We start from the raw sequence: 21,281 nt of genomic DNA on the forward strand, positions 1-21,281 counted from the left end.
AATCAATCAATCAATCAATCAATCAATCAATCAATCAATCAATCAATCAATCAATCAATCAATCAATCAATCAATCAAACGTTTATTTTACGTGCGCAGGAACAACCAGGATAATAATAATAATAATAATAATAATAATAATAATAATAATAATAATAATAATATGGAAATTTATCAGGCACTTCATCATCTGTACAATATCGTCATCACATGGTGTTCTTCATCATCTTCGCTTGTGGGGACACATCTTGAGATTGTTCTGTGCCACGGATGTGATCGGTTTTACAATCCAGGAGTATTACATTCCAAAACCACGATATGATCATGAGGGACGCCGTAGTGGAGGGCTCCGGAAATTTCGACCATCCGGTGTTGTTTCACGTGCACTGACATCGCGCAGTACACTGGCTTCTAGCATTTCACCTCCATCAAAATGCGACCGCTGCGGTCGGGATCGAACCTGCGACCTTCTGGTGAGCAGCCGGGTACTGTAACCGCTTCACCACCGCGGTGGACACTCCCAAAAGACGTGCGCCGATTTGTCCGTCGCGGATTGAAATAACTATGGTGGGTGAGTCGGTAACGTGACTAAAAATCCCGTAACAACTAGTCGCGGGACTAAGATCAAGTAAAATCTTGCCCTTCTCCTTTTTGTTGTACTGAATGTACATTGAGGGTATCACAAACTAATATATAAAATGTCGCCTCACCTATTTCTCATAAATTGAAATTTATAAAGGCGAAAGTTATATTTGCTTATACTTCGCTAACCTTTCTGAGTGTTGCCCCAACTCTTGGTTTCAGCAACAGGAACGTCTGCTCAGCCCTATACGAATTTCTCGGTGAGACACGAAGAATTCCTTGTTAACTTATTCCTGAACAAAATTTGGTACTCGAGAATTCCTGTCATCCGTTCATTGTTTCTCATATTGTTGTATTATTCTGCTCCTTCTTCCATATCGACAAGCCATTCTTAAATTTTCGTTTATTCTTTCGGCAATTGATTTATTCCTCATTTTTTAGCTAAAAAATCTTTTTTAATATCTTATTAATCGCCGGTTTCATGGCCGATCCTCCGTAGTGGATAAGAGCCAACACAAGGAACAAGCAAGCAAGCAAGCAATCAAGCAAGCAAGCAAAACCACCACCACCATCATCATCACACGGCGAGCATGCGCGCGGCACAGTCTCTGACCTCGGCGTGGTTCTGAGGGGGGAAACGGAACCACCAGAGACCGTCGGTCCCTCCCAAAAGGGACGAAGTAGCGCAGCCAACACATCCCGGAGTCCCCAGGAGAGCCCAGGTCATGGCTGCGTCAGACCCCCGACAGACAGAGACCGCGCAATCTGAGGCCAACGAAGAATGGGTCTCTCTGCAAGATGGCGGCGACGGAGTGAGCGAATTGCTTCTCAAGGAGAAAGATGGCGGTGCAAGAGGCGAGAAGGAAAGCCTTCCCAATGCAGCTCAAGGAGAGGAGAGCGCTAAAGATACAAAAAGCTTCTTGTGGTGGTTTCGCTCGGTGTGCAACGAAGTTCACATTCGCAGCATACTCTGTTGCGGCATACGGCCATACGTTCTGGGAGGCGCCCTCTGCGTGATCACCGTGAGTTTCTTCAACACGAAAGTGTTTTATGCTGGGGTTCACCACGGCTCCGCTGACGTATTTCCGTCACGGATATGACGTTGTACAATATACACTAACAGATGGCAAAAAAAAAAACTAGAAGAAAAACTTCCGTTGCCGAGAGTCGAACTTACGACCCCTCGCTCCGCAGCGCGCGGCGCGAACCATGCCACAGAGCGTACGATCCTCAAGTTACTAACGGCGAGCTATTCATATACACTACTTACCGTTTGCGGTCCTCGGAGCTTGGTGGCTTCAGCGTTTTCTTGTTATCACTTTCTTGGTGACGTAACGTCGCCGTGACGCGCGCGCGCGTCGACGTTACGTTGGAGTATATCAACCCCTTAAAGGTCGTCGCCCGCGCGCAGCGCAGCGATGCGAGCGCGCCTCTGCAGGAGATGTCTCTCATGCGCACGCGCTTATCTCGTGATCAGGGCGGTTTGTACGTCTTGTGCTTTCACCGCAAGTTTCCACTGACGTTACAGAGAACACGAAAGTCACTTCGCTCGCTACAGCGGCCGCGTTTAAAGAAGCAACAATTGTGACAGTTGTTAGCTCGCGCTCGTCCTGTGTATGTTCTTTTCGTGCGTCCTTTCTGCTTTGGAGCGGGCTGCAAGTTTCGAGCTGCTTGCCGTTTTCGCGTGACATTACAATTTGTTGCTACAGCATTCATTTCTTCGCCCTTGTGGCGAAATAATGCTAAGTAAACGTTCAACTACCCCTGTGAAGACATGTTCCACTTTCGTGTTATACCGATTCCTATGAAAGGGGGTCAGCCATGTTTTTTTTTAAATATGTCTGTATCTTTGCCTTAAATAGGCGTATGCCTTGCTGCAGAATTACCGCGAGTTCAAGGAATAGTTGACGCATATCAGATTTGGTTGCGCCTTTGAAAAGTGGATGTGCTGCTGAGCAACTTTTGTAGAACTCTCAATATACAAACGAGACTTATGTTCAGGGCATGGTGCACATTTGTAGAGAAATGTTCGAAAGAGGAGCATAGCTGGAGGCAACGTTTCGACCAGGTGATATTGCTTTCATCCCGCGAAGACCGGTTCTGTTGCTGAAACGTTCTTTCTAGCGATATTAATAATTAATCTTGGAACGACTTATCTCTCTACTCAACTACATGCGTAAAGGAAGTAGCAGTTTCGTCTTAAAGGCAATCCACTGACAGTAAAACTCACAGGGCCCCTTAAGCATTCACTTAATACGAGTCGAAGCCGAAAGCCATCTTCTTTTTTCCTCTCAGCCGATGTATTGATGCTGTTCCGCCACCCTTCGAAAGGTTTCTGCACCTAACGTGGTTTTGCACTGACTCCATGATTGGAGGCACCTCATGGGTTTTTGTAGTGCCTCCGTGGTCGGACCATCTTTGACCAAGCTACAATGTTATGTGATGACGTCATAATGTGACGTGTGGTGGCGTCACGATGACGTCATCATGACATCACATGTTTTGGTGATCTGTAACGTCATCACGACGTCATATTGCCACGCCCGCTTCTTGTTTTATTTTTATCTATTCGGGTTTGACAAGCAAGGACGCGCCCCGCCACGGTGGTCTAGTGGTTATGGCGCTCGACTGCTGACCCGAAGGTCGCGGGATCAAATTCCGGCTGCGGCGGCTGCATTTTCGATGGAGGCGAAAATGTCTGAGGCCCGTGTACTTAGATTTAGGTGCACGTTAAAGAACCCCAGGTGGTCGAAATTTCCGGAGCCCTCCACCACGGCGTCTCTCATAATCATATCGTGGTTTTGGGACGTTAAACCCCAGATATTATTATTATTATTATTAAGCAAGGACGGATAGCAACGCTCGACGCTGACCGCGCCGCTGTGTTCGAGAAGCTTCACAATTGTAGTAGATCACTTTGTTAAGGTTGCGCGCAGAACGCCGTTAGTCTAGATTATTCCGGAGCTTGCGCGACCACCAGTGATAAGACTGGAAAGTTCGATGCTTGATGTATAAAAGACGGCGCGTCCCAGCCATGAGCAGTTTATCGACGGTCGACGCCCTGTTCGCCACTATCAGTGTACAGCGTGTATTGCTATGGTTTGGTTTTCATTTCCCGGCCACAAGTTCGGCCAAATGAAGAGTTTCATCTTGAACGCGCTGACTGCTGTCTTCGTGGACGTCACGACCTGGTGACAATATGCTGACATCATCGCGTGAGGATGAGTCTTTTGCATAACTCGTCCCCGACGCCGCGGGACGCCGTCGCCGACGGTCAAATTTCGCGTTTGATGAGGCATCTAAGGCTGTCGCCTTAAAATGTAATTGATTAGATGCACGGAATAATGATTGCAATTTATCAATGGTATTTATGTCCCATAAGTCGTTCGCTCATTAATTAGCCCATACTCTGTCACGGTCATGCACAGGTAAACGAGAAGAGATCTCGTTATCTACTAACACTCGCTGCGACACTCTCACGTAAGGAATAGCGTCGACAGTATTGAGCAAACGCTTCGCGTTGTCTACTTCGTTGTAGCTCAAGCAGAATCAGGAATACAGAGAAAAGCATATTTGATAACAACGCACAACACAGCGTTGTAGGTCATCTAATCTGACTTTCAGTGAACCCGTCGTTCAGCCCGCGTCACAAGTGAGCACAAAGTGCCGAACCATCCCGCACAAATATAGCTACCTGCTTGTCTCGCGCTGATCATTCGCTTCAACGCGTAACGGAAACTGTAGGTACGGCTATTTCCAACACTACGATCGCTAGCTTGGTTAGCTATATGATGGATAATGCCGGCTAATAATCGCTGTATGCCTTAACAACAGCAACAATAATTGTCCTTACGCAGTATGAAACGTTTCAGCTGCCTATGTTTATCCTATTCAGTGCCTGTGTCCTCGTACGCAGGTGCTGCACTTTCTGGCATCACTGGCGTCGCTGACCGAATCTGGCATTCTACAAGCTCTGTTTGCCTGTCTAAAACACTTGACCTTGGCGATACTGTGCCCTGCCGTTTTTTCCATCGCCACACGATTTCTCACCGTGGCTGCGCTCAAGGCGAGCCTTGTGAATAAATCGGGGGTGGCCGATTTGCTGTTCTGGCTGCTGGTGGCCAACGTAGTTATCCTACTGGCCGCTTGCTACACCAGTATTCATGAAGTGGGCGCCGGAATCATGGTGAGAGTTACCGTCAATTAGGGCATGTTCTTACCAAAACCGATTGGGGCCGAATTTTTAACGTAGCGGTTTCTTCCGAGAAATGAGACCAACGCTGGAAGGCCCAAGTTCCGCAACAAGAAAAAGCTGAGCGGCTGGTTCACATGTATTTACGACCATGTAGAGGAGAGTACTTTTAGGAATGAAAACTAAACTTCTTTAGTTATAGCTGATTTGGCGCGATAATTGATCAGTAATTGGCTTAGTAGGCTATCCACAGGCGAAACTTCACTCCGCTGAGTAAAAAAAAAAAAAAAAACGCTACATCACGTTTGAGTGTTATGACGCTTACGCAGCTTAAATACAATTTCAAGCATAAAGTTATAAAAAAATAACGTGGTATGAAATGCTCAGTACTACAGAGTTTGGAATTCATTGCGTCTACATAAACCGGCAATTCGCAAAACGTTCCACAGTGTACTTGTAACGCTAACCCTGCGACATATTCATCTGACGATCTAGGATGTATCAGTTAGCCGATCATTTATCGCAGTTTTCTTTTGTGGAAGAAGTAACGTCCGCCGCTTGAAGTAATCAAGCTCAACATCTACTATTACGTTATCTGTCATTAGTAATACGTGCGTAGCTGATGAAGGTAAACAATACCATACATCACGCCATGGAATGTTGAGGGCTCGTTTATTTGTTTGACACAATAACCTTAATGAAAACCAGCTGATAATGAAGCCAAGGAAGTTAATTGGGGAAGTTAATGGTTCTGTTTTAAGTGTATTGTAGTAACTGTGATATATAGGTGTGAAGTAAAGCGGACCTAAAGACAACTTGCCGCCGGCAGGGACCGAACCTGCAACGTTCGGATTTACACACTTCGGTTCCACACTTGCCGTCATAGCTGCGAGTGGCGCCGACTAACACTCCCAGGTTTCATGCACATAAATACCCGATAATGTGGACGAGGGGACGACCGCCGCCGAAGCTCAATCGGTAAGAGCCTCGGGCGCGTAACCCGAAGGTTGCAGGTTCGATCCCTGCCGGCGGCACGTAGCCTTTTCGTCCACTTTACTTTCTTCACATTTATATGACAATTACTAAAATGCACTTAAAAAAAATTCGGCAGATTCCACCCCTTGTGGGAATCGGTACCATGCGAAGCAGTCGCCGCGTAATTGTCTATGCAGCATTTTTTAAAATGCGAATGCATTTCTTAGTCGGGTTATGTTGTGGCATTCGGCCTTGTCCGCGCGCCTCCGCTCTCACGCCCTCTCCCATAGCAACAGCTGCGGGCATGCGCGCTTATCCTCGCCCCTAGCAACCGGAGCAGGTGGTGCGGGCGGAGTAGCGGAGAGTGAGTGGAGAGGAGGAGCGCGCTCTGGCGTGTGAGGGCGCTCGCATTGCGGAAGCTCTAGAGTGCCTCAATGTCCTCCTCGCCCGCCCCTCGGCGGGCGAGGAGGACATCGAGGCACTCTAGGAAGCTTGGCGGAGCTCCCGCGTGTGTGGAGAGAGTGTAGGAGAGGGTAGGTGCAGTGCTTCGCCGCTCCTTCTCTCGCCGTTCGCTCTCTCTCCTCCCTGCGCCACCGCCTCAATGCAGTGCGTTTGAAACGCGTTTGTAGCGTTTGTGCTGCCTTGGCACAGCCTGAAAACAGAGCGTTCTAAACGCGTTTCTGCTGCATTGAAGGCGGTGGCAACATCCCTGAGGTGATTACGAACGCACGTAGGAAGCGTTCGTTGAAAGAGGCGCCCAAAAGGGAGGCACTTGAGCGCGTCGATGTGTCCAGCTTTACGCCATTAAAATTACTACGCCGTGTACTCTCGGCGCAAGAAATGCATTCGCATTTCCTCACGACTCCCTTCGGGGAGGTGGGGGCATTTTTTTACTTTGGGCTAAGTTTTACGAGGTGGATCAACGTGTTTTAGGGGCGAAGCTCCTTAAGGCGGCACCCGTTCGTCCCTCGTAGTAGTGCGTAACCAGTCGTAACGCTAGTACCAGATCTTGACCTCCAAGGTGGTGCCGGTGGGAGATTTTTCCTGTGCGTTGTTGAACAATAAAAAATTCGCAGCGTGCGCGTTAACTAAAAGCCGAATTCTTCTGTCTCTCATTCCCCATTAGCAGCCATTGGCATGTACCAGTAGGAAACGTTAGTAGAAGTAGAAGTGTAAGTGTTAGCTAAAAGCCGACTTCTTCTGTCTCTCATTCCCATTAGCAGCCATTGTTTACCTCCAAGGTAGTGCCTGGTGAGATTTCTCCTGTGCGTGATTAAACAATAAAAATTTTGTTCAAAACGCCGTTGATTGATGAAATAAACCAACGAAAGACGCCAGATGTTTTCTAAAAGCAAAACGAAAGAACGCCAGATGTTTCTAAAGCAAGAGGAAAAGACGCCAGCTGCTTAACGAAAGACGCCAGATGTTTTCTAAAGCAATGGTTTTCTAAACAATGAAAATTCACAGCGTACATGTAAAATTAAAGTGAGCTGCAAGTTGTCATAACTCATCGAACCTTTAGTATAAACGCGCCCGATCTCACGTCGGTGATGATGTACTGGGGAGAATTCACGGAGGATTCACGGTTTACCGATGAACCTCCGCAGCTTCGCCCACTCATCATCATTCACTCCGTGGATATGTTGTGATTTTTTAAGTGTAGTAGTTGTGTGCGCATCGTGGGCTTGCCAGGCACGTCGACTACACTGGCGTTTAAAGGCTGACTTATGGTCCGACGTAACGGCAGCACTGACGTTAGACCACAGACGTCAGTGTTATTCAAAGGAAGTGCACTTTACGGTGCGATGATGTGAATAGCATACGCAACTTTCGTTAGCATATTCCTCCGGGGTCGGGCAACGCTTGAATGTAGCTTGCTGAATCATAGGGATAGAAATGCAATGTTTATAAGACGGCTATAAAAGCGGAGCCAACACTGGAACCACAATTCACGTTAACCCGAAATGACGCCTGCATCATAGAAGTGCATACGTAATGTTTATTGCTTTGTTATAAAATTACACAGGCAGCACTGCAACCACAATTGACATTACACCGACATTACGCCTATAGGGTGTTTTTCCAATGCAGTTTCTAGACCTGGCGTGGCTCTGTGGTAGTATACCTGACTGCCACGCAGAATGCTTGGGTTCGATTCCTGCTGGGATCCTGATTTTTTTCGTTACATTCGTCGGGACGATGCTGCCGATGGAAGGTTTTACTAAAGCTCTCTCATTTCAATTACCAATGTCTGTTCTCGCCGTTGCTGGGCAGATATAAACTGTGAAACACCTGTGGCGCATACCGCGGCCCGTAGTATGCGTGTGTACCACGCGTGTCTAGAAGAAAGGGTTTGAAGACGCACACGACAGGATTTTCACGTTATTCGTGCCATGACCAGACAGTTATATTCGTCAAGCTCTCTTACCCTCCGATACCAATTTCGTCTACACCAAGTTAAGGATGCGATCACGAGAGCACCCAGACGTAGGCGGCTAGATAGATAGATGCGTAGATAGATTAAAGTGCCTTTGGTTCTCAATTGACGTTAACCCAGCATGACGCCTGTATCATGGGAGTACATATGTCATGTTTATTGCTCTGGTGCAAATTAGATAGCCAGCACTGCAACCACAACTGACGTCGCACCGACATTATGCCTGCATAGGATCTTTTTTCAAAGTTAAACAGTACAATTAACGTCCCCTGTACCTTCTTTGGCTTCATTATCTGCTAATTTCCATTAAGGTTGCGTCATACATACCGCTGAAACTTACCATTCCACACGCTCGATTGCTCGCTCGCAGGTTTACCAGGAGGTGCGGCGAGAGGAGAATTTCACGTGGTACCGGCAGCTGCTCGCGGATATTGTGAGGGTGCAGGCGTTCACGGGAGCAGTTGTGTTTGCCGTTTCACTGGCAGTCCTGATGGGGACCGATGTCAGAACCACGTTTCGTGCTATGTCACTTCACATCCAAGCGATGGCGTTGGACAGAGAACGCGCCGCTGAAGGAAGGCTGGATCGAGAGGTCATTGCTGACCTGGGTCCACATTCACGCCTCCCGTTGAAAACGAACACCGTCCTCATCTTCGTAACGATCCTTGCGTGGATCTTGACCATCCTTGAGCAGGGAGTCCGTGGGCTTAACGGTACGCATTCCCGAAATACATAACGAGTCTCGTTATGTATTTCGCACAGCCTGCGCACGCCTATAGGCGTGCGCAGGCTGTGCACCCATTAGGGAATTGGAACATTGGGCGATGGAACTGCGATGAAACTTTGCACCCCATTAGTGGGTTCTATTGAAGTGCTCCCACTGGTTTTCGGTAGACAACTTGAACTTCCTGCCAAATTTAAGCGAAGATTCTGACATATTCGCTCAGCAGAACGTAATATTTAAAGGGGCTCTGCAACACTTTTCAGCAGGGTCAGAAAACGCTGCCAATCGGTAGCCGAGGCTCCTGAGAACACGCGAGCCAAATAATATAGCGCAGCACCTAGCCTGGAAATTATAATTATTTCTCAAAATCAGCTAGAAATCGTTCCCCCTTCTCTCGACAAATGATGCCCTAAACCCAAATTCTACGGTCATCAGCTGATTTGAGCATCGTGTGCTACATAGTTACTGCGGCGGCCGCGGGATGCCGCCACGTACGCGCTCGCTCGCTCGCGATCGGGACGGTTTTTTTTGCAGGTCGAACCGTTTCGCCCACGTGACTATTGTGACGACGTCACCGCTACGTCACTGACGACGCGTCACGTTATTGTCGGGCGCGTTTTTCAGGCTTTCCGTGCGAAGCCACCCGATTGGCCCTAGTGGCGCAGCGGTTAACGTGTCGTGCTCGAAACTGCGAGGACGTTGGTTCGAACCTCGCTGCTGTGCCGTTTTCTTTTCTTTCTTTTTTTCCGGCAGCGTATTGTTTGGTGTTGCATTAGTCTGTTACCAGAGAAGCGCGAAGCGGCTCGTGGGTTACGTGCGCCCCAGTTACACGGGCACACCACGGACGCTGGCACGGACGGGCGCCTGCCCCTGCGAGGCAGGCGCGCGGGCTACACAGCGCGTGGCCGTGACAGCGGCCAGTAGCGCGTGACGGAGACCCTGCCAACCGGCCATTGAGCGTTAGCGAAATGGCCGCACTCGCGAAGCCACGATTAGATTTCCGCGCCCGAAGGGCGCAGAGGGCCTTCACAGAGCAACAGGAAAATGGCCCTTTAAAGTGACGGTGACGGCACCACGATCGAAAATCCCAAGACGATGCGTCGTCAGTGACGTAGAAGGTGACGTCGTCGCAATAGTCACGTGGGCGAAACAGTTCGACCTGCAAAAAAAAAAAAAAGAAACGGCCCCTCGCGATCACACTGAAAGTAAGCCGCGCGTTCGAAGAAAAAAACAAAAGTGCTGTCAAAGCCATGACGCGCGCTGACGAAAGGACGCACTTTCTTGCCCTCTGTCATTACCTCCCTCCTCCGCCGCGTAGTTTTCAGCGCGCTCGCAGGTACGAAAGGAGAGAGGAAGCGCCTGTAACGTGCGTCAAGTCCCTGTAACTCCGCTCGTACTTGACGGATTCTAAAAATTTTTTGTGGCAGTCTATTCGTGAGGCAATGAGCTCTTTCAATGAATCCATCCGATGATTAAAAGTGTTGCCTCTCAGTAAGCACGACGAACTTTAAGCTCTTATTTTAAGTAGTATTTATATTGGGAGCGAAAAAGTACTTGAGGTCGGAATGGCAACCATTTAGCACAACTCTTTTGCACAGATGAAGGGCAACAGCGCCGCAGTTCGGGGAGTAGTACCTGTATCTATACTCAGGTTGTAACCGACGATAGAGATTTTAAGTGCGTAAGTATTGTTGGGCCACCTCGTTGATGCTTCTGGTGTGCGGCCGGACCCTGAGAAAATTCGTGCCGTCACCAGTTTCCCAGTACCCCAATCCGCCAAAGATGTTCGGAGTTTTGTGGGACTCTGTTCATATTTCCGGCGGTTTGTGAAAGACTTTGCAGCAATCGCTCGACCACTTACTGATATTCTGAAGAAAGACGTCCCATTTTCGTGGGGGTCCACTCAAGCTGCCGCCTTCTCTCACCTCATCACAATTTTGACGACGCCACCTGTATTGGCCCACTTTGACCCATCCGCCCCGACTGAGGTCCGAACTGATGCCAGTGGTCACGGGATCGGAGCCGTCCTCGCCCAACGTCAGCAGGGACACGACCGCGTTATCGCCTACGCTAGTCGCCTCCTTACACCTGCGGAGCGCAACTATTCGATCACCGAACGAGAATGCCTTGCTCTTGTGTGGGCGGTCTCCAAGTTCCGTCCATATTTATATGGCACTCACTTCTCGGTAGTCACCGACCACCACGCGCTCTGCTGGCTTTCATCATTAAGGGATCCCACAGGTCGACTTGGTCGCTGGGCTCTGCGACTGCAAGAGTACACTTTTGCAGTGACGTACAAGTCTGGACGCCTGCATCAGGACGCCGACTGCCTATCTCGCTATCCGGTTGGCGAGTCGCGCACCGTCCCTGACACGGAAGCTTGCGTGTGCACCGTTTCCCAACTGACCCACATAGCCGACGAGCAACGCCGTGATGCATCCTTACGGGCTATCATCGAGTGCCTCGAATCCTCACCTTCGGACCGATCTCATCGCTCGTTCGTACTCCAGAATGGTACACTATACCGCCACAACTTTCATCCAGACGGACCATTTCTGCTGCTTGTTGTACCCAAACACCTCCGCTCGGCTGTACTCCACGAACTTCACGACGTTCCAACTGCCGGTCACCTTGGTGTGTCCCGCACATACGACCGAATCCGCCGTCGCTTCTATTGGCCAGGTCTCGCACGCTCCGTCAGACGATACGTCGCGGCGTGTGAGAAATGCCAACGCCGCAAAACACCGTCGACGCTTCCGGCTGGGTGCCTTCAACCCCTCGACATTTCGTCTGAACCCTTCTTTCGCGTCGGCTTGGACCTACTCGGCCCTTTTCCCCTGTCTTCTGCTGGCAACAGGTGGATAGCTGTGGCCACAGACTACGCCACACGCTACGCCATCACACGAGCTCTTCCAACAAGCTGCGCCACAGATGTCGCCGATTTCCTTCTGCGCGGCGTGATCTTGCAACACGGTGCTCCACGCCAGCTGCTCACGGACCGTGGCCGCACATTTCTATCGAGAGTCATAGCGGACATCCTGCGTTCATGTGAAACGCGGCACAAGCTCACTACGTCGTACCATCCGCAAACGAATGGCCTCACGGAGCGTCTGAATCGAACCCTAACCGACATGCTTTCAAAGTATGTCTCCTCAGACCACTCCGACTGGGACCTTGCTCTACCGTACGTGACATTTGCCTACAATTCCTCGCGCCATGACACGGCTGGTTACTCCCCATTTTTCCTGCTGTTCGGCCGCGAACCCACATTGCCCCTCGATACAGTCATTCCGTTGCCAGCAGCTCCGACCACTGAATACGCCCTGGACGCCATCAGCCGGGCCGCTCATGCACGCGAAGCCGCTCGTACTCGCCTTCTGACCTCCCAAGAGAACCAACGCCGTCGGTATGATCAACGACACCGCGACGTACACTTTTCGCCCGGTTCTTTGGTTCTGCTGTGGTCTCCGACCCGGCACGTTGGCCTGTCCGACAAACTGCTCTCTCGGTACACAGGGCCATACCGAGTGCTTCGTGCGGTGACTCCCGTCACCTATGAAATCGCTCCTGCTGCCTCGCCGTCTTCATCCACCCCGCATGCCAGCGACATTGTACACGTCGCACGCCTGAAGCAGTACCACTCGCCCAATGACGTTGACGTCTAGATGCGCCGAGACGGCGCCTTTGCCGCCGGGGGTTATGCTACATGTAGGCTGCCGGAATTCATATGGTCGACGCGCGTGTGCGCCCGACGAAGAGGACGAAGGTCGCTAGCTGCTCGAGCTCGGAGCCGGTCTGGTCAGCGCTGCAGCCGCTCTTGCAAATATATCGTGTGAATAACGACTTGTAAAAGCGACTCGTCACTCACGTAACAGTATTTTAGCCAGAAAAGTGTCCGCCCGTACGTGCCTTTGTCACGTAAGATGAACATCACTATAAAGAAAGAAATGCGGGAAATTTGCACTAAGTTGCGCAAAGCTTGGCACATCGAAGCTGATCCAGCATGCTTGGCCGAAGAAGCGACAGCCAAGAGACGGCGGTGGCCGGATCCGGAATATGCGCAAAAGCTTGCTACTTTTGAATGTGTTGAAATCGCTGTCTCTGAGGCACGGTGTAAGACACTGTGGCAGTTGCTATGGTGACGGCTTGGCGGCTGCTGCTTATCGGCGCGGCGGCGGCTTGGCTATTTTTAGCAACGGCGCAGCAGGGGTGTATTGTTAATGGACGTCTTGCTGCCAGCTTTCACAGCTTGACTGTTAAAAGTTCGGCAGCATGTTGCACTCTCTGTGACACTTAAATGCTAAAGCCCGCTGCACACTTGGCACTGCATTAAGCTTTACACTCGTGGACAAGACTTCTTGGAAGACAAAACGAGCCGCCGTGTGAGGTACACGCATTAAGTTACCCCGACGTTCCCAGTCGATTGCGTTCTGTGCAAAAAAAAATGTAAGAGAACACTTTCTACGAAGGTGGAATAAAACCGCTCTGCAGGGCAAGGTGTAAAGCTCACATGGAACATTTTACAGTGTACACACCAGGAAAATATCGACTTCGTGCGAATATTTAATGCTAAATACGCATTTCGGTGATCGCAAGATGCGTGTTCCATGTGGCTATTTCTGGCGCTGACGAAGGCTAGAAAGAGGATGAAAGACGTCATGCCGATGCTGCCCCGAATCAGCTTTCTAGGCCAGGCTGCAACTTAAAATAATGTACGGGAAGGGACGGTGGCGCCGACGGCGACGGCAAAAACTCACCGAGAGTGTCCATATAACTGCTATCGCTATAAAAATCTACGCTTACGCATCCCTTAAGAAACTACCAAGGTAGATTCTGCCTGGATTTTTTTTATTGCGATAGCAATTATATGGACACTCTAGGCTGTTTGTGCCGTCGGAGTCGCCGTCATGACCCTTATATATATATATATATATATATATATATATATATATATATATATATATATATATATATAAGACGGCTCAGCAACGGAGCGTACGTCCCTCAGCATACTACCGGCGATCTATTTATATAGAGAATTTACCACTGGCTGTACGCAGAGCTCGGCGGCTTGTTCACTGCATTACCAACGAGATGGCGCGAAGGGCGCGCTTTAAAGGTCATCGCCCCGCTCGTTGCGATGCGCGCGCTCTCGTACCACTTGTACTTCGCCCTACAGGGCGTTGTCTCCCTTGCGCGCGGTCTTATCTCTTGATGGGGGCGGTCTGTTCGTCTTACGCTTTCACCGGAAAATATGCGTTGATGTTACATGCGCACAAAAGTCACTTCGCTCGCTGCAGCGGCCGCGTTTGCGAAAGGAGCGTTCTGCTCGAACACAAGGAAGTAACAACTGTGACAGCTCTTGGTTGGCGCTCGTCCTGTGCACACCTGTGCATTTGTTTCTGCGCCCTTCTTTGTGTTTTAGCAGCGCGTTTTAATTGTCGAGCTGGATAAGTTAGCTCGCGCTCGCCCTGTGTGTGTTATTTTCGTGCGTCCTTTGTGCTTGAGCAGTGCGCTGCAAATTTCGAGCTGCTTGTCGTTCTTCTCGTGACATTCCAATTTGTTGCTATCGCATTCATTGTTGTGCCCGTGCGGTGAAACTGACTTTTGTTTCCTATCCCTGGATATTTTGTGGTCTGCTTACTTCCAATAAAATGCTACGCGTTTAAGACCTCTATGGATTCAAATAACATTGTAAAATATCCATAGAAATAGGATATCCATAGAAATATCCTATAATTGTTAGGCTTAATGCCTAAGGGACCTGATGTTTCACGTATTCTTGTGTGCAGCTCTCCCAAGCCATGCCGCTCCGGCAGCAAGCACCGGTGTCTAGTAAGCTTCCCTGGTGTTCAGATACAGAACTGGCTGAAGATTGGGATATTTGATGGGATAGCTAAGGTAGTGAAGAATTCGAGAAGAATGCGATGATCTGCCCAAGAGCCTTTCCCAAATTCATCAATACTCTCTCTGTCCCCTGTAATGGAACGTCCAAAATCCGTCGCCTCACACACGGTTCATCTGGGACCTGCAGCGCTGCCCTTGACTCATTGAATAATCCTTCTGTATCCACGGACACGTTAAATCTAAATAAATGAATAATTAAACAGCCATCGACTCTCTGAGTGTTTGCTGCGCTTTCTGACTGGGCATGCAGAGCAGACAGTCCTGTATCGGCTCAGCACGCGAATGCGTCTCGGATGGTACCCTTGCACAGAAAGTGTCTTCTACCTTACAAGACATCGCTCTGTAGGAAAGAAGCGCTTTGTTTTGTACGATACAGTAGTATGACCACCGATTACTCCTAGTAATTAAGTTTTCCAGGCGCGGTGGTCTTGTGGTTATGGGGCTTAGGTGCTGACCCGAAGGTCACGGGATCGAATTCCGGCCGCATTTTGATGGAGGCAGAACGCTAAACGACCGTGTGCTTAGATTTACGTGAAGCTTCTCGGGCCTTCTACTACGGCGTCTCTGATAATCATGTCGTGGTTTCGGTACGTAAAACCCCAAATATTATTATTAATCGTAGTAAGTTAGTAAGTTTTTAAGAAAATGTGACGAGTTCCAGTTGCCTCCCGGGATCCGCACGCTGTAGGTGCAAGACAAGGGGAGAGAGGGTGTGGTGAGGAGAATGTTTGTTTGCTTGTGTTCGGCCAAAGACAACTTGGCATGCTATGAAGTAGAGGTTTCGGTACGTTAAAAATTGACGCTCAACCAAACTCCAGGTGCAGCCACCCACCGCAGATGTCATCGGCCGAGTGTCAATATGTGGGCAAATACAAATGCTGCGCCCCATTCTCCATGCTAATTATGATAACAAATAAAGCATATCATAACCACTGATCGTAAGTTTAGAGTGACTTTAAAGTCCACCAGCACATCTAAAAGTTGGATGCGTAGGGTGTTATATCGCGTACGTTAGCTAATAAATTAATGGAACCATCACTAGAGAAAAGTAGAGTAGAGTAGAACCTTGAACACGTGGCACACCCCCACGCTGGGGGACTGGCCAAGAACCGGGATACATCGGTCGCTGTTGTTCTTTATTGTCCTCTGTGCATGACACATATCCAGTGCAGGAAATTGGCCGAGTAGTGGGTGAATTCATGCAATATTTTCTGTAATGCATAATTTCTAGATGCGCTAGTCAATTAATATTGATTTCTAGACTGACTATTCCATCATCTTCCTCCTCGATAAAGCAGAAACCAAGCATGCGCCATCTAATGTCGCCGCAGTCGGCGGCAACGCCTTATATAAAATAGGGGACATTTTACATCCTGTGTTTTAGTTGCACGGGGGTCCTTGCTACGGCGAGGTACCGTAGGAACGCCTCCCGCATATTTACTTATCCGCATTCATTAGGCATATTCTGTGACCGCTGCCCTACAAAGTGGAAAGAACTCTCATAAACAATGATGAACGCGATGAAAATCATTCTGACGACGAAGCTTCACTACAGTCTGTTATTCACTCAAGTCTATGTCGCCCATTTTTTTCATAAAACGAAATTTCTATAGACAAAAGGTACCTTTGCCGATGCATTGCTAATCTCTTTGAGAGGGTAGTTGACCCAGCCATCATAAACTAACAGCCGCAGCATCATCATCACCCTCATCATCACACCGCGAGCACGCGCGGAGGCCAGCCTCTGACCTCGGCGCAGCTCCGTAGGGGAAACGGAGCCGACCGTCGGTCCCTTCCAAAAGGGACAAATCAGCGCAGCCGACAAGTCCCGGAGTCCCCAAGGGAGACGGGAAGCGCAGGTCATGGTCGCGTCAGACCACCAACCGACGGAGACCGTGGAGTCTGCGGCCGGCGAAGATTGGGTATCTCTGCAAGATGGCGGCGACGGAGTGAGCGAACTGCTTAACAAGGACAATGATGGTCACGCGAAAGGCGAGAAGGAAAGCATTCCGAGTGCGGTTGAAGGACAGGAGAGCGGCCGAGTCGCAAGATGGCTCTTGCGGTGGTGTCGCGCAGCGTGGAACGACGTCCTCTTCGGCGACTTCTTCTGGGATAACGCTCGTGCATACGTCCTTGGCGGCGCCCTCTGCGTGAATGCAGTGAGTCGACACATACGCGATCCAGTTTCAGCTGTAGAGGGTTATGTGCTGGCCAACCACCTTTAATGTTCAGGGCAATTTGGATGTTTAGAGTCAAGAGGAGTGGCCGAGTAAGGAATGTAGCGGGAGCGAACGTTCGTACAAGGTGCTCTTGTCTTCGTCATGAAGAAGACAAGTTCCAGCGATGTTCCTTGCTGGGCGACTGATGTCTCCACGCACACGAGCGCAAATATAGTCAAGAAACATCAACACAACATAATTGGCAGGAAAAGTAATATATGAAATATATGGAACAAATACTATAGATTTATCTGTGGTATAACTGCCATAGCAACCATTTAAAATTTAAATAAATCATGTACACTACCACGCTCACGTACAGGTGGAGCTGAGCGGATGTCACTAAACAACCGGGAATAGTCACTGTGATCACTATGACGAGAGGAAGAGCGCAGGGAGAGGTGAGAAAGTGCTTTGTGTTGTCTATTTCGTTGCAGCGCATGTAGAACGACGGACACATAGAAACTTACCAGATAATACACAGGCCAATACAGAGCGGTGTATGTAGTGTAATATGCCTTTCTCTCAGTCTGCTTGCGTTAAAACATAGATGTTGCTGGACCATTAAGCCCAGGCACAGCTTCTCGCCTCGCGCTCTTTATCTGTTCAGTTCTTACTGGCAACATTCGATAAGGAAATAAGACGAGCCACAAGCTATCTTCGCCCGATCACCCTTTGCAGTCATCGCAGATTACGTGCGAAATGCAGCCGGCTATGCGCAAAGCCATGCGGAGAGCTTTCGCAGGAGACGTACCGGCGTGGTTTATAAGTTTCTTTTTAGCTGCGGCGTTTCTGCGTAGCACAGACGGGTAGTTGTGTTAGTAAGAGATAGGCCGTCAACCCGAGGATCGCCAAAGCTTTCTTTGTAGTGTTGAGATAGCAAATACAAGCCCAAATTCAATGTATGCGACGTTTTATACAGACACGCAGTGTCAACAGGCCATGACATCGGCGAAAACGTGCTTTCTCTCGAGATGTCAAGTAGCCCCTTCCTATCTTAGTACACTTTTTCGCGTGACACCAGTGTGTCGCGGATAAAGTGACTCAAGCGGTCCGCACGTCGAAGGGCAAGGCCACACAATTTTGGAACTGTCGTGTTTGCTTAAGGAGAAAGCCTTATGTTCCTCATCAAACGCGAAATTTGACCAGCGTTCCGCGTCTGTGTCTTCTGTCGTCAGCCTCAATACGAGTGATGCAAAAAGTCATCATCACGTGATGGCGTCACCATATGACGTCATCATGACGTCACAGATGGCTATCATTATGGCGTCATCACATGACATCGTAACTTGGTCAAAGGCGTGCCGATCACGGAGGCAGTGTAAAACCAGGTGAGGTGCCTCCGATCCTGGAGTTAGAGGAAGACCACGTTAGGTGCACAATGCTTTCGGATGATGCCGGGGCAGGATCAATACATCTACCAAGGAGAAAAAGGAGATAGCTTTTGCCTTCCAGTCGTCTTAAGTGTATGAGGGACCTGGTGAGTTTTATGTTCTTATCGCGGAGAGGTGGGAGCTACGCCCGTGCAGTCTGGTGGATTTCTCAAAATTCGGGGGTCTCCTAGGAAAAGTGGGCGAACTGGCAGGTATGAGTTTCCCAAAAGTCGCGCTCGTTCACACTGCGAGTCGTAGCTCCGTAGCCAAGTCCATCCGCATCCTGCTTGGCTCCTCATTCACCTTTCGTAGGATGTCCAATAATTGCGAGACATGGCTTGCTTCGTCGTGGAAAGCAGGCATAAAAAAACAGCGTGGCCTTGGTTGCAGTAGCACGCACCAACGCATCGCAAGAAAAAAGAAAGAAAAGAAAAATAATTGCGCAAGCCAGCGCAGTCCTAATCTACATCAAAGCGAAGGCGCACTGAGGCCTCCGAGATTCGCTTGCACCATCTCGGAGGTGACGACGCGCAGCTGATGCACGTTGCTGAAAATAACGAAACCGGAGGTGTGGCGCAGCGCACATGCCCGCGTTGCCCGCGTTACAGTTCCTTGCGCCTGCGCGTGATTGCCGCGACTTCCTCGGCCGCTGGGTAGCATCTGTTCGCATCTGCTGGACAGCGTACCACGTTCCTATCAACCGTTCGCAACAACCGTGCTCCAACACAATGTAGGCTAATGGAACTCGGCCGGGACCACACAAAAATTCGTATCACCCCGAAATTCGTACGAGCCGTTATCGTATCGAGATTCTACTGCTTGCATACTATCAGCGCTCGTGAGCGCCGCCCCAGCGACAGTGTTCTAGTGGTCATGGTGCACGACTGCTGACCCGAAGGTCGCGGGATCGAATCCCGGCCGCGGCAGCCGCATTTTCGGTGGAGGAGACATTGCTTGAGGCCCGTGTACTTAGATTTAGGGGCACGTTAAAGAAACCAAGGTGGTCCGGAGCCCTCCACTACGGCGTCTCTCATAATCATATCGTGGTTTTGGGACATTAAACCACCACAATTATTACTATCGTTAGCACCGGATAAATGTAAAAAAGCATGGTTGGCATGGTTGGCTCTGGTTGGCGTGGTTCGCTAAATGTTTCATAATGACATTGGGTACCTGCTTTAATAACAGCAACGTTGTTTTTGTTCAATACCACATGTTTGAGTGGACTGCCGTATTCTGCCTGCTTAATGGGTGCCGCTTTGCACGCAGGCCCTCCATATGCTGGGAGTACTTGCGACACTGGCCGAGTATAACGCTCTACGTATTCTGCTGACCTGTTCTGAGCACTTCACGATGGCGATACTTTGTCCGGCCGCATTTTCCTTCGTCACGCGCTTTCTCTCGCTGTTGGCGGCAAAGGCGAGCTTTGTGAAGAAGCTGGAGGTGAACGTCCTGCTGTTCTCTCTTCTGGTGATCAACGTTGTGGTCCTCCTGGCCTCTTGCTTCGCTTGTATTTACGAGGTGCGCGCCGGTATCATGGTGAGTTTTACTTTTTCTTTTTTGCCATGCTCTCTGAGTCAATCATTTAGGCAACGGCTGGTCTGCCCAACTTTTCTTTTACCTTCTCCATTGTGGCACAGCAGGAAAGTATACATTAATGCAAAATAGGTGCTCTCCAATGACATTTTCTTATACCTGTGACGTAATGCACTTTCGCGAGCTTAAAGCAGTTGGAGCTATGCGGCAGTCTGGGTACGCTGGTAATCCATCTTGAAGAACTAAAAGCGCACAGAAAAGCACCTGTGTGTATACGAGTGCCTTTTTTCGTCCGTGTTTTCTGTGAGCTTTCAGTTTTTGAAAAAGCAGTTGATTTTACCACAAAGATATACGGTTGTGTCGCTGGTTTAGGTCGATCAACGGAACTTCCTGGAAAATTTATTCGGAGATCTTGTAACGTTACGTATTTTCCACTCTTGGTGCAGCGTTCGTCACCCAACGTGACAACATTCAATATTGAAAAATTTGGGAGGGCGCAGGGTTGTTGAACTCTCCCAACCCCACCAGTGGCTACGCCAGTGGCGTTTTGAAGTTCTTTAAATATGAATGTTATATAGCGAACAGCATGCTCAAGTTTGCTAATCCACGCACTCGACTGCTCGCTCGCAGCTTTTCCCGGAGGCGCACCGACAGAAGTATTTCAGGTGGTACCTGAAGTGGCTTGCCGACATGACGAGGATGCAAGCACTGGTCGTAGCAGCGGCGCTGGCTCCTTCGCTGGTTGTCCTGACGGGAAGCGACGTCGGCGCAACGTTTCTTGCTTTCAGGCTCCACTGGCAAGGCACGGCGGAGGCCCGAAATGCCTTCACCGGACGGTGCCTGCGTGACTTGAAGCGGGATCTGTCGGGCTTCGCTGAATTTGCCCCCATCTTATTATGTATCTGTCTTCCGGTGATCTTCACGATGCTAGGCAAGGATGGACGCAAGCCGGCCGGTACGCATTTTGCGAACGAAGGAAAAGAACACTCGCGGTGAAATTTCCCAAGAAAAACTGCAGCACTCTGAGGATCAGTTGATGGAGTAAAACAGAGGCATATTAGAACACGCGTATTACGTTGTCACGCAAGAGTGCATAGCCAACATAAGCCAACAGTCAGCCAACATTGTCTAATGATGGTGCTATGCGAGTATGCACGCGAGGCCTCGCAGAAACTATATGGTTTGTAGAATAACGATATTTTATACGGCTCATATATAAATTTGCATTGGGCTTCGCAAAAAGTGTACTGTATAACGTATAGTTTAGATCATTCATATGTAAAGTTGTTTGTCGAGCTTAATGTTACAGTATATATATATATTTTCTATCACAAGT

At 49.3% G+C, this 21,281-nt stretch overlaps 1 protein-coding gene across 1 annotated transcript in view; it reads right to left on the reverse strand.

Moving 5' to 3' along the window:
• The window catches only part of LOC119374927 (uncharacterized), a 150,438-nt gene extending 129,657 nt beyond the window's left edge, over positions 1–20,781 (reverse strand). The window contains exon 1 of the mRNA XM_049420321.1: positions 20,618–20,781. The gene's annotated coding sequence lies outside the window, so the exon portion shown is untranslated. The remainder of the gene's footprint in view (positions 1–20,617) is intronic.
• Between the last annotated feature and the right edge of the window lie 500 nt (positions 20,782–21,281).

Source organism: Rhipicephalus sanguineus, chromosome 11 (assembly GCF_013339695.2).
Source record: "Rhipicephalus sanguineus isolate Rsan-2018 chromosome 11, BIME_Rsan_1.4, whole genome shotgun sequence".
Lineage (NCBI taxonomy): Eukaryota > Metazoa > Arthropoda > Arachnida > Ixodida > Ixodidae > Rhipicephalus > Rhipicephalus sanguineus.